This window comes from Apis florea, unplaced genomic scaffold (assembly GCF_048593485.1).
Source record: "Apis florea isolate Af1SG1 unplaced genomic scaffold, ASM4859348v1 contig_3367_pilon, whole genome shotgun sequence".
In the NCBI taxonomy this organism is placed as follows: domain Eukaryota; kingdom Metazoa; phylum Arthropoda; class Insecta; order Hymenoptera; family Apidae; genus Apis; species Apis florea.
The window spans coordinates 304,809-317,303 of NW_028256746.1; positions in this window are offsets into that span (position 1 = coordinate 304,809).

Genomic DNA, 12,495 nt, shown 5'->3' on the forward strand with positions numbered 1-12,495 from the left:
TTAATTAAGCGCTTAATACCAATTTACCAATTTACTAATTTCCGTTTAATTTAATCTCTTCGAATCGGATTGTTCAATAACTGTTATCAAAGGGTAAGATAATTTTTTATATTTTTATTTATGAAATCGATCGATTTTTCGAAAGATATTGCGTATTTTTATTATGTAACGTTCGTACGAAACAATTTCATTTTTTTTCTTGTATACGTTTGTTGTACGATTTTAATCAAAACTTAAAAGTATAAATATAAGTATAAATAAATGAATTGCTATCAACGAAAAGGAAAGGGTAAAGATAAAAGGCTTATTACAACCTGGCATTCATTTCCGTAAAAAAAAAAAAAAAAAAAAAAAGATCGAATCAGCATCGTGAAATGTACAAATTTTCTACAAATATTCGTTTCTACGTCGAGACTCGTATTGCTACAGTCTATGATCTTAGAATCTTAGAAACGTATAATTCGTTAAACGAGATATCTATCATGTGTGTGTGTGTGTGTGTGTGTGTGTGTAAAATTAGCTTTGATAATCTAAAAGTTTGACTCTGAAGCAATCGATCTGCGCTACGTGGCAATTCGCGTAAAATAGTTCCTAACTTTTTCATCGCGTACCTATACTATTTTTTTATAGAATCTTTAGTAGAAACGGACAACCAAGTTTTGGTCGAGCGCGATCGAGGTTATCGCGCTGCTGGGCTTGCTCGAAACAATAATTCGAATTAGCGGTAAATTATCGTCCACTACATCGTACATTCTCTTCGAGAATCTTATAGCACTCGTCGCCACGCTCCATCGTATTCGTACTCCTTTTTCTTCTATTCACGTTCTCGAGCCACGTCGTCTCGAATTCTTAATCTAGTCAATTTAGCAGCCAGTTACAAAACTCTAATTAGATAACGAGAAATATTGAGATAAGATATTTGAAAGTATCGGTGGTGGTGGTGGGATCTCTGGGCCATCGTTATCGCGATTCAACCTCGTATCTCGCAGGGTTAAATTTCTCTACGAATGATCACCCGGGCTAAATCGGTTTTTCGAGAACGCACGACGGCGCGTGTAAATTCTCACAGGTGAAGCGTTTAGACGTTCCGGAGAGCGAGGAGGGGAGGGGAAAAAAGAAAAAGAAAAAAGAGAAAATTTGACGAGATTTAAGAACGAAAGATACGTTGGACGTTTCACGTAGGTAGGTATCGCACGTGGTTGAAGGTAGAGAACAGAGGGGAGAGAAGGTCGACGCGGGCCGTGACTCGTCTCGCACGTCTCGTTCCGAGATATTAAAGTGATTCAATATTCGGTTTCGGTCATGGGTCACGCGTGTGGGAGGGACGTGTCTTTTATGCGGCTGTCCATATATCACCAACTGCCGTTGGCGTGCGTGGAATAATTTCACGAGAAATTGCACGCGTCATACGCGAGTAACGCCCTCGCTCTCGCTTCGAGCTTTGCCACCGGCCTTCGATACAACCTATAAATCAATTATCGCGTGCATCACCTGTCCCACCTTTAAATCGTCCGATCGTTTCACCTTGTAAATGTCCATAGTTTTTTTTTTTTCTTGCGAAATTTATCCTCTCTATCTCTATTATATCCCGAACAACGAACGGATCCTCCCAGCCTGTCTCAGATATGTTTCGGTGGCTACCGGAATCCTACCCTTTTCCCCAGAATAATCTTTTGAAAACGTACGCCTGCAAATTCTTTTCTTCACTTTTTCCCTTTAATCGTAGTAGAATCGCATCGCGAATGGAAATGCTTGAACAAAAATGTGAATGATCGAAATTAAATTGTTCTCGCTATTCTTGTTAAGGGATGATGAAAATTTTAAGACAATGGTAATCGTGATGCATATTCGTCGATATTTTTTTAACGACGATCGTTAAGTTGTAAATAAAAAAGAATATAAGAAATCTATATATATATATATATATATATATATATATATATATATATATATATATATATGTACGTTCGTGATAAAAGTAAGAAAAATTTTCTAAACTCATATATATGTATATATATAAAATACAAGTAACAAAATATCAAACCTATGTATATATACATATATGATCTTCCTAAATATTTTAGACTTATACAATTGTAATTGAAAGATATTGTATAAATGTTAAAATAAATATTTTTTTATAATACCTAAGTAATAAACGTATAGCGGTTAAGAAAGTGTAATAGCGTAGTTTGCTTTTTTTTGTTAACGCGAGATATAGTACGAAGAAGATACGAAGAACCTATATATATATAATGTTTTTTACATCGAAAACATTCCAAAATGTATTACGATTGAAAAAAAAAAAGAAAGAAAAATATGTATAACAAAGATTACGCGATTCTTATATATACACACCAAAGACGAAAGATGTTATTAATAAAGATGGAAAGTTTAAAAAAAAAAAATTGCACCAAGTGTTATTCACACGTATAAAGTAGAATTTCACGAGAATATATCACATGTACATTACGCTATTATAAGTAAATAATTATACGAGAAAATATATATATTTAAGATTAAACTTACTCGTCTACTTCTTTCCACCTTCTTTATACCTTTTTACCTTTTTATCGTATTTATCGATTAATAATCTCGCGACAAATATACAGCTACGTATATTTTCCAGAAGGGATAACGATAAAATATCGACGACGCGACGAGCAAAGAAGGAGGAATCTCGAGGATGCGAGGTAATGATAATATCGGTGAGAAGTGGGCTTGGAACAAGGAAATCGAAGAGAGAGAGAGTTTCCGCCGATTTCGCGAAGGTAATCCGTACGAACGATGTTTCCAACCGACGAGAAAGTATACGAGAAAGATTTTAGTAAGTCGGATCCGAGGCGCGGAAGTAAATATTATCGTTGGATTCGACGCGTCGAACGACGATGAAACTGGATCCGAGGCGCGTATATATAATTTTTCGACGACGAAGGGAGGGAATGGTGGTGGAAAGTACGAGTAAGAGTAACAGGAAGGCGAAAACTTTGCCCTTCCTTGGAGAAAGGAAGGATCGTTCTCACCGCGATACACGGATCGGAGGAGTGGTGGGCCAGGAGAGGAACGACCACGGGAGAAATAATAGTCCGCTCGAGTCTTCGTTCCACCAGAAAGTTGTTTCCCGCTCGCTCGCCATCTCTATCTATCTCTAGACTCGGTTAGATTTATCGACATATTTTCTCAGTCTTTTCACAGACTTTATTTTTCTACAACGACATCCACCGCTCGTCCCCCCTCCTCCTTATCCATTATCTCCGCCTTGTTTCGGTTTTACCGGACTTTGCGCGATCGGATCGCCAACCACTGAAGGGAGAACCCTCCTTGTTTCATCTCCAACGAGAAAAAAGCGAATACCTGTGTACGCGTACATCTGTGTAAATAATCTCGTGATATAAATTTTTTTATTCGAAAAAAAGTTGTTATTCTTTGAAGGCGAAAAGGATGCGAGAAAAGTCGAAGAACGAGTACGAAGAGGTTTAAAAATTAGACTCGCAAACACGAATCTGGCGAGTCGAACTTTTGTTTATAAAAATGGCCGAGTAAATCTCGATTACCCGGTGAAAGAGGAAATCATCTCGTCTAAAACGGTATCGCGAATGTGGCCTGTGCGCGGGTTCAAAGTTTTCGAATAATTCGTAAAAAGCCACGTAGCGACAAACAAGTCCATAAAGAGCCGACTTCCTCTTTCTCTTTCTTTTTCTTTCTTTCTTTCTTTCTTCCTTCCTTCCTTCCTTTCTTTTCTTCCTTTTTCCTTTTATTCTCTTTCAGGTTCTCTCCTTTCAGTTTCTCCTTTCGACCCACCAACAATGTGTTTAGCGGAAGCTTTACATTCGAGATGCATCCAAAATGTGTATACCTGCTGTATAACTCGAATCCACGAGTTTCGACAGATACCAACAATCGAATATTTTTCCACACTTGTAACTTTTAAATCCGTCCACCATTTCCTATCCACCGTTTTCACCAACTATTCCACCAACTTAAACAATATAGTTTCACATGGGATGACACACTTTTGCATTCTTTCTATCCCTTCGCGTTTGTTTTACCCAAAGATTTATTAATTTACAAAGATTCGCTCGGAATCGTAATACTAACTCGGCGGAAGGAGGGGTTTCGAAAAGTTGGAACGTCGTAATTCTACGTTCCCCTCGCACAAATTGCCAATTAGTTTCGATTAATTCTCGAAAAATGGAGAGAGAAAGAGAGAGAGATGCAGGCTGCGGTAGGTAGGAGCGTCCAATATAATAGAAGGCTAAGGGTTTACCACCGGGCCTAGCTCCGATTCTATTTTTCTTTTTCATCCTCTCTTCTTCGCCCTATCCACATTCGTCCGCCGTTTCGTACGCCTTCGATTATATTCGCCGAGCGTATTTCGATCATCGACATTTCGCTGCACATTTTGCGCTTTATATACTCTGACGCGACATACGTTGCAACGCGGTGCGGCCTATTTAGCGGTTCGCTCGTTGATTAACGTCCAGTGATTAATAGACGCTCCCTCCGTGTTCGTGAGCAACCCCGACAGCGGCTTGCTTCCAAGATCTAATCGCGCGATATTTATTGCCTTACGCATCGTCCTCCTCGAGGCCCTCGCCACGCCGATTTTGCCAATTCTTCTCATCCCTCTTCTCTCTCCCCCCTCTCTCTTCTTCTTCTTCTTCTTCTTCTTCTTCGTTCTTTCGCTCTCGTTTATTTTGCCTGCGTCGTTCGAACCTCGTGCGCCAATCTTCTCCCTCTTTCCTATCCACCATGCTTTTTCTTGCTTTTTACTCGATTAAGAGATTGCTGTATTCGTTATCGCTGGGCTCGTTTCAAAAAAAAAAAAAAAAAAAATAAAGGCGAACAATGAAGCAAAATTTAAAAACTCGTCGATCAATTACGGATGTCGGGATCGTATGGAGGATGCGATCGAGATAGGGCGGAGCGTAATGACGCGAGCGTAAATGTCACGCGAAATACATACAGTTTTTGACGCGAGCTGTAATCCAACTACGTCAGAGACGCATCGATCGCGAAATTTTAGCGGAAAACATTTGGCCAGAAATAATCTTGGTGTTTGGAGCGCGCGACGATTCGAAGAAAGTTGATTAATATCGCGTGCGTCATACGACGGACGATGAGATCCATTTGCTGTCATAGTCGTCCTATAACCGAGAAATCTTGAAATATCGAATTTTCCAAAGAACTCGATGCCATTTCGCGAACGCGTTGTTTTGCATCTTGCCCATATTTCTTTCGATCGAAACGCCAATTATTCTTCGTGATCCTCGTTTCTCCCCCCCCCCCCTTTTTTTTCTTTTTCCTTTTTCTTTTTTCCCCTTTTTGCGACAATCGAATTCACTCGAAAAGCAAAGTAGCCGTCTGTTCTTTCGGAAAATCCACGATGATACGACGTTGCCTTTCGTCGCGAGACATATCGTCTCGCGTTTACTCTCCTCTTACGTGTTGCGTCAGCGTTACGTTGGCGCCGCATTCGTCTATCCAGACTTTAAGCCGTGTTTACAATTCCAACTCCGATGGTCCGCGATTACCTTCGTTCCGGATCCACGACCCTCTTATCCGATTTATCCATTCGAGAGTAAAAAAATACAGGACTCTTAAAATGCCGTCAGTTCGAACTTTTTTATTCTCCAATTTGTTATCTTCCTCCTCTCTTTCTTCTTTCCCTCTAATTATTCTTATTTACCAGATATTTCATATTGCGTTCTCTCTTTCCTCGCTTCGTTCTTCTTCGAGGACACCCTTTTTTCTTCTTCTTCCTCTTCGCGCGATTCCTAAGTCAAAAAATGTTGTAAATGCAAATAGCCAAATCACCGTTCCTAATTTTAGATTCGCGATGAAACGAACGATTCTGTTGGTTGTAATCGATGTACGTATTACATAGAGAGCGAGATACGAGGTTAACAATTTACCTATTCTGCCGCACAAATTGCGGACAGAATTTATTTTTTCCCAATTATTTATTTATCCAAGTATTTATTTATCCACGTTGTCGGGGACGAATGTTTCCTCTCGATCTTACCTTGACTTTCCCCGTCCAAGTATACACGTATTACTTGGATAGAATGGACACGTGAGATCAAAGTCCGGAGGCTGAATGGAAGATCGGCGGATAGAGTCGTTAAACGTCATCTCGCGTACTTTATTTATATACGCGGCTCGAACAATGAGACGATAATTAAAGCGGTGTGTAATTAGCGATTAGCGTACGTCGTTAACACTGCAAACAGGCAGCTGTTGGCAAAGTACCGTGGCTCTCCGTCACGTGGACCTCTAGCTCGCGGTGATGCACACGTGGCTTCGAGCTGCCATCGTTGAATAATTCAGCGACGAAAGTAGCCGCGATATTCTCCGCTTCTCTCGCCAAAAAAATTGATACGCTCTCGTTTCGTTATCCCCTCCTCCCAATTCTGATAAAATTTAAGATTAACACACGACTTTTTCTCTCATCCAAGATTGCGTTTCCAAGAAAATGCAGATCAGCAGCACGTTTTTTTCTTTTCTTTTTCTTTTTTTTTTTTTAGGAAACGTACGAGGCGAAGCCAGCCGTTAAACGAATTAAACTTCGAGACGAGCAAATTGGGTAATATTTTATTTTATTTCGGCGCAATTGGAACCGAAGAAATTGAGAGCGGAGACCGTTCTTCTCTTCCCTGCCTCCTACGACATCGTTGAATCTTCTTATTATCTCCGACTTCTTTTTGATCGATACGAATTGATATCGATAACGGGAAGATCTTATCCTACGGGTAAGTTCGGATAAATGCAGATGGTGTTGCATTACACCGAGTCGTGATGCATAGTCGGCGATGCTATCGACGGACGCAAAATGGAACTTGCAACGAGAGGAAGGGAGTGGAATGTTTATTGTATATTCGATCGTGGTACTCCTCTCGACGAATAATACGAATCTACAGACTCTTAATAAAATTCTTGACAATCGCAATTATGTTCGTCGTTGTGATTCGACGATAAATAGATACAGATTTTTTTTTTACAAATATTATATATAAATTTCATTATCAAAATAAGCATGTCGAACGGATAGATAGATATTAAACTTGAAACGAGATATTTGACGCTCGAATTTTATAACGTTTCCAATAATAATTGAATTATGTGCGTCATCTTAAAATATCGCTTAGAATGAAACTGTAAATAATTTATCGCTTTCTTTAACGGTGTTTACGAATGATCATTCAAAAGTCTCATCTTTTAATAAATTTAACTATTTTTGTCGAGTAAACGCAGTTTACTTAGTAGTATAACGTGTAACTATCGTCAATTCGTACGAAAGACGCCTGGTGGCTATGTGACAGACTCGTGCTACTGATGGATTCAAACTGTAGCTTTAGATACATATATTAAAAAATTGAAACTCCATTATTTTTAATATATGCAATATACGTACATGGTTTATAATAAATTGGTTATAACGTGAATATCATGCGTGTTGTGAAAAATTTTTGTTTTTGGAAATATCAGAGAAATTTTGCGTACTACTTCTTTTTCAATTATATTTTCCTATATATTCTATTTCCTTCCGTATTACATTTTCTCGATAAAAAATCGTAAAATTGATCAAAAATGTTAGCTGAGTATTGGAAAAATTCAAATCTTGAAAATCCCAAAAGAACTTTCATATGCCACTTTTTCTCGGATTATATATTCTACTAATTGTAAGATCGAAATTTTTAACAGTAAACATTTTTGTCCGAATTTATAATTTTGTAACAGAGAATGGAGGAAAATAACGTGCGAAATTCTTCAAATTCTCGAGAATCATAATACGGGCGAATAATTTTTAACCGATTTTTATATACGTATAAAACAATAAGAATGTATTCGATTTATGTATAACATAAATACATAATAGAATACAGAAATATATAACGTACGAAATAAGGAAAATTTATTTTAAATGTATATACGATATGTAGAAATATAAAGTAGTCCGTTTTATCTATTATCAGTTAAACGAAGAAAATAAATTCTCAGAACACTCGAGATCAGTGCCATCTCGCGTTTGGATACTGGAAATTCCGACTTGTTACTAGCAATGCAGAATATGCAAGGAGGTATTCGTGACGTCACAGATAAAAAGAGAGCAACGTTGCGCGAGAAGGATAGAGAAAACGCGCCACTAACTTTGGTTATGCGGCTCCTAATCTCTCCCACCCCTTCGATCACGTGACACAGAAAATTCATTAATTATTAATTTTTTACCGATAATTTTTATATTTTTAAGTTCGCGTCTTAAAGTTAACGTTTCAAACAACTTTCTCGCGTAAATTTTAACGCGAAATTCTTTTTCATTAATTATTCGTCAATGATTAATACGCCACATGGGGTAGACGCCATCGATACGCGATACCTTTTTACATTAATTTCTCATTACTGTAAGATTCTTTTTTAATCGTTAATGCACGCGTTTCAAACGTTGTTTCCTTCTCTAATTTCACGTATAATTTTTATTCGTAATTTGTGTGTCGTTTAAACGTATAAATCGATCGTTCGATTACTCGATTACGAAGCAAGGATTCTCGATTCGGACGATCTTTACGATAATAATTTACAAACAATAAGAAGAATTTTGCGTTAAAATTTGTTGGAGAAAGTTATCGGAAATGTCAGCTTCGGGATGCGATCTTAAATATACGGGAATTGTTAGTAAAAAATTAATAATCGATTAATTTCGCGATCGATGTATATTATTTCGTACATGGTATCTTCCCCCTGTTTGTGACGTCACGAATACCTCCTCGCATATCATGTATCGCTAGTAACGAGTCGAAGTTTCCAGCGTCCAAACGCGAGATGGTGTTGATTGGAAATTTTTTGTCGAACGAGTTTATAGAACGAAAGGACGAAAAATTTATTCGGAAAATATTGTTGGTAAATTAAAAAAAGTGTAAGAGTGTAAAAGTAAATAAATGGACAAAATTAAGAGAAGAGAATTTTTTAAGGGAAAAGATTTTTTTTAACGAAAATTCATTTTCGCTCGTCAAGATATAGGAAAAAAACGTATATTATCCAGCGAGCAACAGCTTCTTCTTTGTTTGTCGTACAATTATTTGACATCGTTGAGATGGATATTTGAAAAATATCCATTCGCAATCCGTTCCGAAGATTCGAAAATTGATGTAACGTGAAAAATGATGATTCTCAAGAAGAAACGCGATAGATCGTAATTGTTGTAATTCATTTCTTGGCAGCAAGAGTAACGACGAAGTATACGGAGATAATCGAAGCAAAAGTGCAAAGCTACGCGTAAAGCTAAAAAATATATCGATCGTAATATGAAATCCTATCGATGCCCGCGTTAGGCAGCTTGGTTGGCGAAAGCAACCGCTTCGTTCCCTCTTTCCATCCAATTTGGGGAGAAGGAATGTCGCGTCCATTTCCGAATTTAATACTCGGAATAAAGCTCGTCGCGTCAACGCGTTGATTCGATAATCGATAATGTTTCGTCTGCTCAGGATATTCGGCCGATTCCAACAAAAAATACGGGATGAAAATGTTCAAATTGGCCGAGTGATTCCGTATTATAACTTTATGCTTTTTCATCGAAAAACGAAAAGAAGAAGAAGAAGAAGAAGAAGAAGAAAGGAAAAAAGAAACGAAAAAACGAAAAGTTAGGAGAAGCGCGTGATTCGTTCGGTTATGTTTTTGAAACGGGTGTTGTCGTGGGGGAGGGGGGGGGGGGATAAAAATCGCGAGGATGATTTTCGAGGAGAAAAATGAAGTGGCAGATGGAAAGAGGATAATAATATAGGTAGCCTGCGGCTGCGGCGATGATTAATAAATCAGGGACGGCGTTGAGAGAACAGTTTAACCTGTAACCTTCGAACGATGTATCGTGCTCCTTCTTCCTTTTACCTTTCTGCCTATCGTTCCGTTCCTTTCTCCGCAGAGTACGAGCGCAGACTCGCGCGCATTGCACGCATCTTTTTCACCGAGCTACACTCCGGCTTTGTACCGCGATACAGATACAGCGTTGTGCGCCGGCCTGTGGGAACCCACCGACTCTGAATGTTAATTGTTGCTTAAATTTATGACAGTCCGCCTCACCGCGCCTTTCCACGCGCACCGCCTCGTCCCAACGCCATCGGCCCCATTCCACCCCCTCCACCCAAATAACCCTGCCTATTCATTCCGCCAACGATCCCTCGAAACGAGCTCCGCGATTAACCACGTTTCGCCGCGACCACCTCGAATTAGCCCGCCCTCTTTCTCTCCGAATCCCAAATTCCTTCGTTTCCAGCATAATTTAATCTAACCTTGCCGTGTATTAATCCTTTGCGCTCTCGATTCGATAACTCGAGTCGATAAGGAGTCACTTGGATCGATGCGACAATTCCAACAATATTAATATATGACGTATCATCGAATGGTTACATCCGAAATTAGACCGCGATCGAACTACATTTTTGAGCTTTGTAGAAGCAACGAAATTATTTCTATTCGTTGAGAAATACGGACGATAGAGAGTAAGAATAAGAGACGGTGCATTATTGAAATATCGCACGAATTTTCTTTCTTTACGCGTAAAGAAACGTGGAAAAGAATTTTAGGAAAGAAATTGAGCGAACGTGAGGGTTAATCGCGATTCCTCGGCGAAGGAACGAGAGTGGCGCCGTGTTTTTTCGATCCGAGTGTGGACGGTGTGGGAACTAGGCCGAAAAAAAGGTAGGGGTTTAGAGTTATTAGTGGGTTGGTGCGACGGATGACTCAGAAATTCCTGGAGCCGGGCTGACAGGCGAAATGGGTCAGACGCGGTGCACTTAATAAAGGCAGAATAACGCGGCGCGATTACCATATGAATTGGTGAGCACCGTGAAAAGGAGGCATCGTTTTCCGCGCGGCACGTGTGCGATCCCGCCTGTCATCGATTGTCATCCGAGCCATCCCTCACTTTTCCCTCCTCCTCCTCCTCTTCCTTCTTTCCTTTCCTTTATCTTTATCCCTGTATATTCCAATCGTTTTCCATTACTTTTATCCCGCATTTCGATACATATCCGCATCTTGGTGCGTCACAGTAGAGATATTTTTTTTATTAACGCGTGCCGTTAAGGATTTTTCCTCTGTTTGTCGTCTCGCGTCGTGTCGTGTAGTTGGCGGCCGATAATTGATGTTTGCACACCGTTAGGAGGTATGAATTATCGGGTCTCGATATCTCACGATTCGTCACCGACTTACGTAATCACGTATTTTCTATGACGAGAAAACTCTTCGTTAAACGGATGGATCTGAATAGATGATTCGAATATCCTCGCATCGACTTCAACTTTACGTATTTTCGAAGAACGATCGCGTAAGTTGGGAGGAGAGGGGGGATTTGACTTTGCGAGCACGGAAAACCCCCAAAAAAGGACGAAAGGATTTCGAATCGAGAGAGAAGAAGGAAGCGGCGAGGCGAGCGAGATCGTAATTCGATACGAATCCTTACCATTCGGAAAAAATCACGATGCAAACGTCAGTTTCTTTCGATATCCCGCAGTCGGTCCGGCCTCGAATCGAGAAAAAAGCCCCCAAAAAAGAACGGTGGTTATTAACGTCGAGAATTTTTACGGCCCGTTTAATTTCCGCCACGTTTTTCTCCCGGGCAGATAAGTTCGTTTAATTGAGGAAGAGATCGCGCCGTAAACAAAGAGCGACTCTTACATGGTAAATCCGGAGGAAACCGGTCTTTAAAGTTTCTAAAATTACGTTACGGGAGCCTCGATCGATTTTAAATCCGATCTCTTTAATCCAATAGCTCGAGACTCGGTCGTTGTTCGCTTTCGATTCGATGTCGCGCGAAAGAAAGAAGGAAAAGAAAACGCGGAAAAAAACGCGTGGGAGATGTCAAACGCGAGTTCGATCGCGCGTGAAAAAAAAAAAAAAAAAAAAAGAAAAGCGCGTGGTGGACGGCGGCTTTCGCCGAAAATAACGTTCATTGATTTCGCGTTCTGAATGAACGAACGGTTGAACGGAGGAGAACGAGGCAGCATAGTATACAGCGGCGAGAAAGGGGGTGTTACGTATAACTATCGAAGAGAATGGCACGATATCTAGAAAACGTGGAAGTTTGCCTGTTCCGATTATATATTCGATTCGATATGTTATACGGCACTGGAACGAGTCGTACCGCCTACGTTTTCTTCGTAACGTCGCCGTTCAATTTTGGAGAAGGTCGGATCGTGCGCGACTTTGGTCCATCGATGATTAAACCGTGGCTACGCGCTGTACGCGAGAGCATCGGTGGACCACGCTTTTCCTATATTTTCCACTTCGTATATCGAGATATACGGCCGAGGTTGGAAAGGTCAAGAGTGGACCGGTCGCAAATTCCTCCATTTATCACGGTGAAAACCTTGAATCTCGAGGATTTTGAAACGCGTTTCACGCACCAAGGCCGTTATTATTCGCAGCTACGAACGACTCGGCGCGTTTGGTCGCCGCGTGAGCCATACGTAGAACCCCATGCGTCTTCCAGTTTATTTTGCGCTT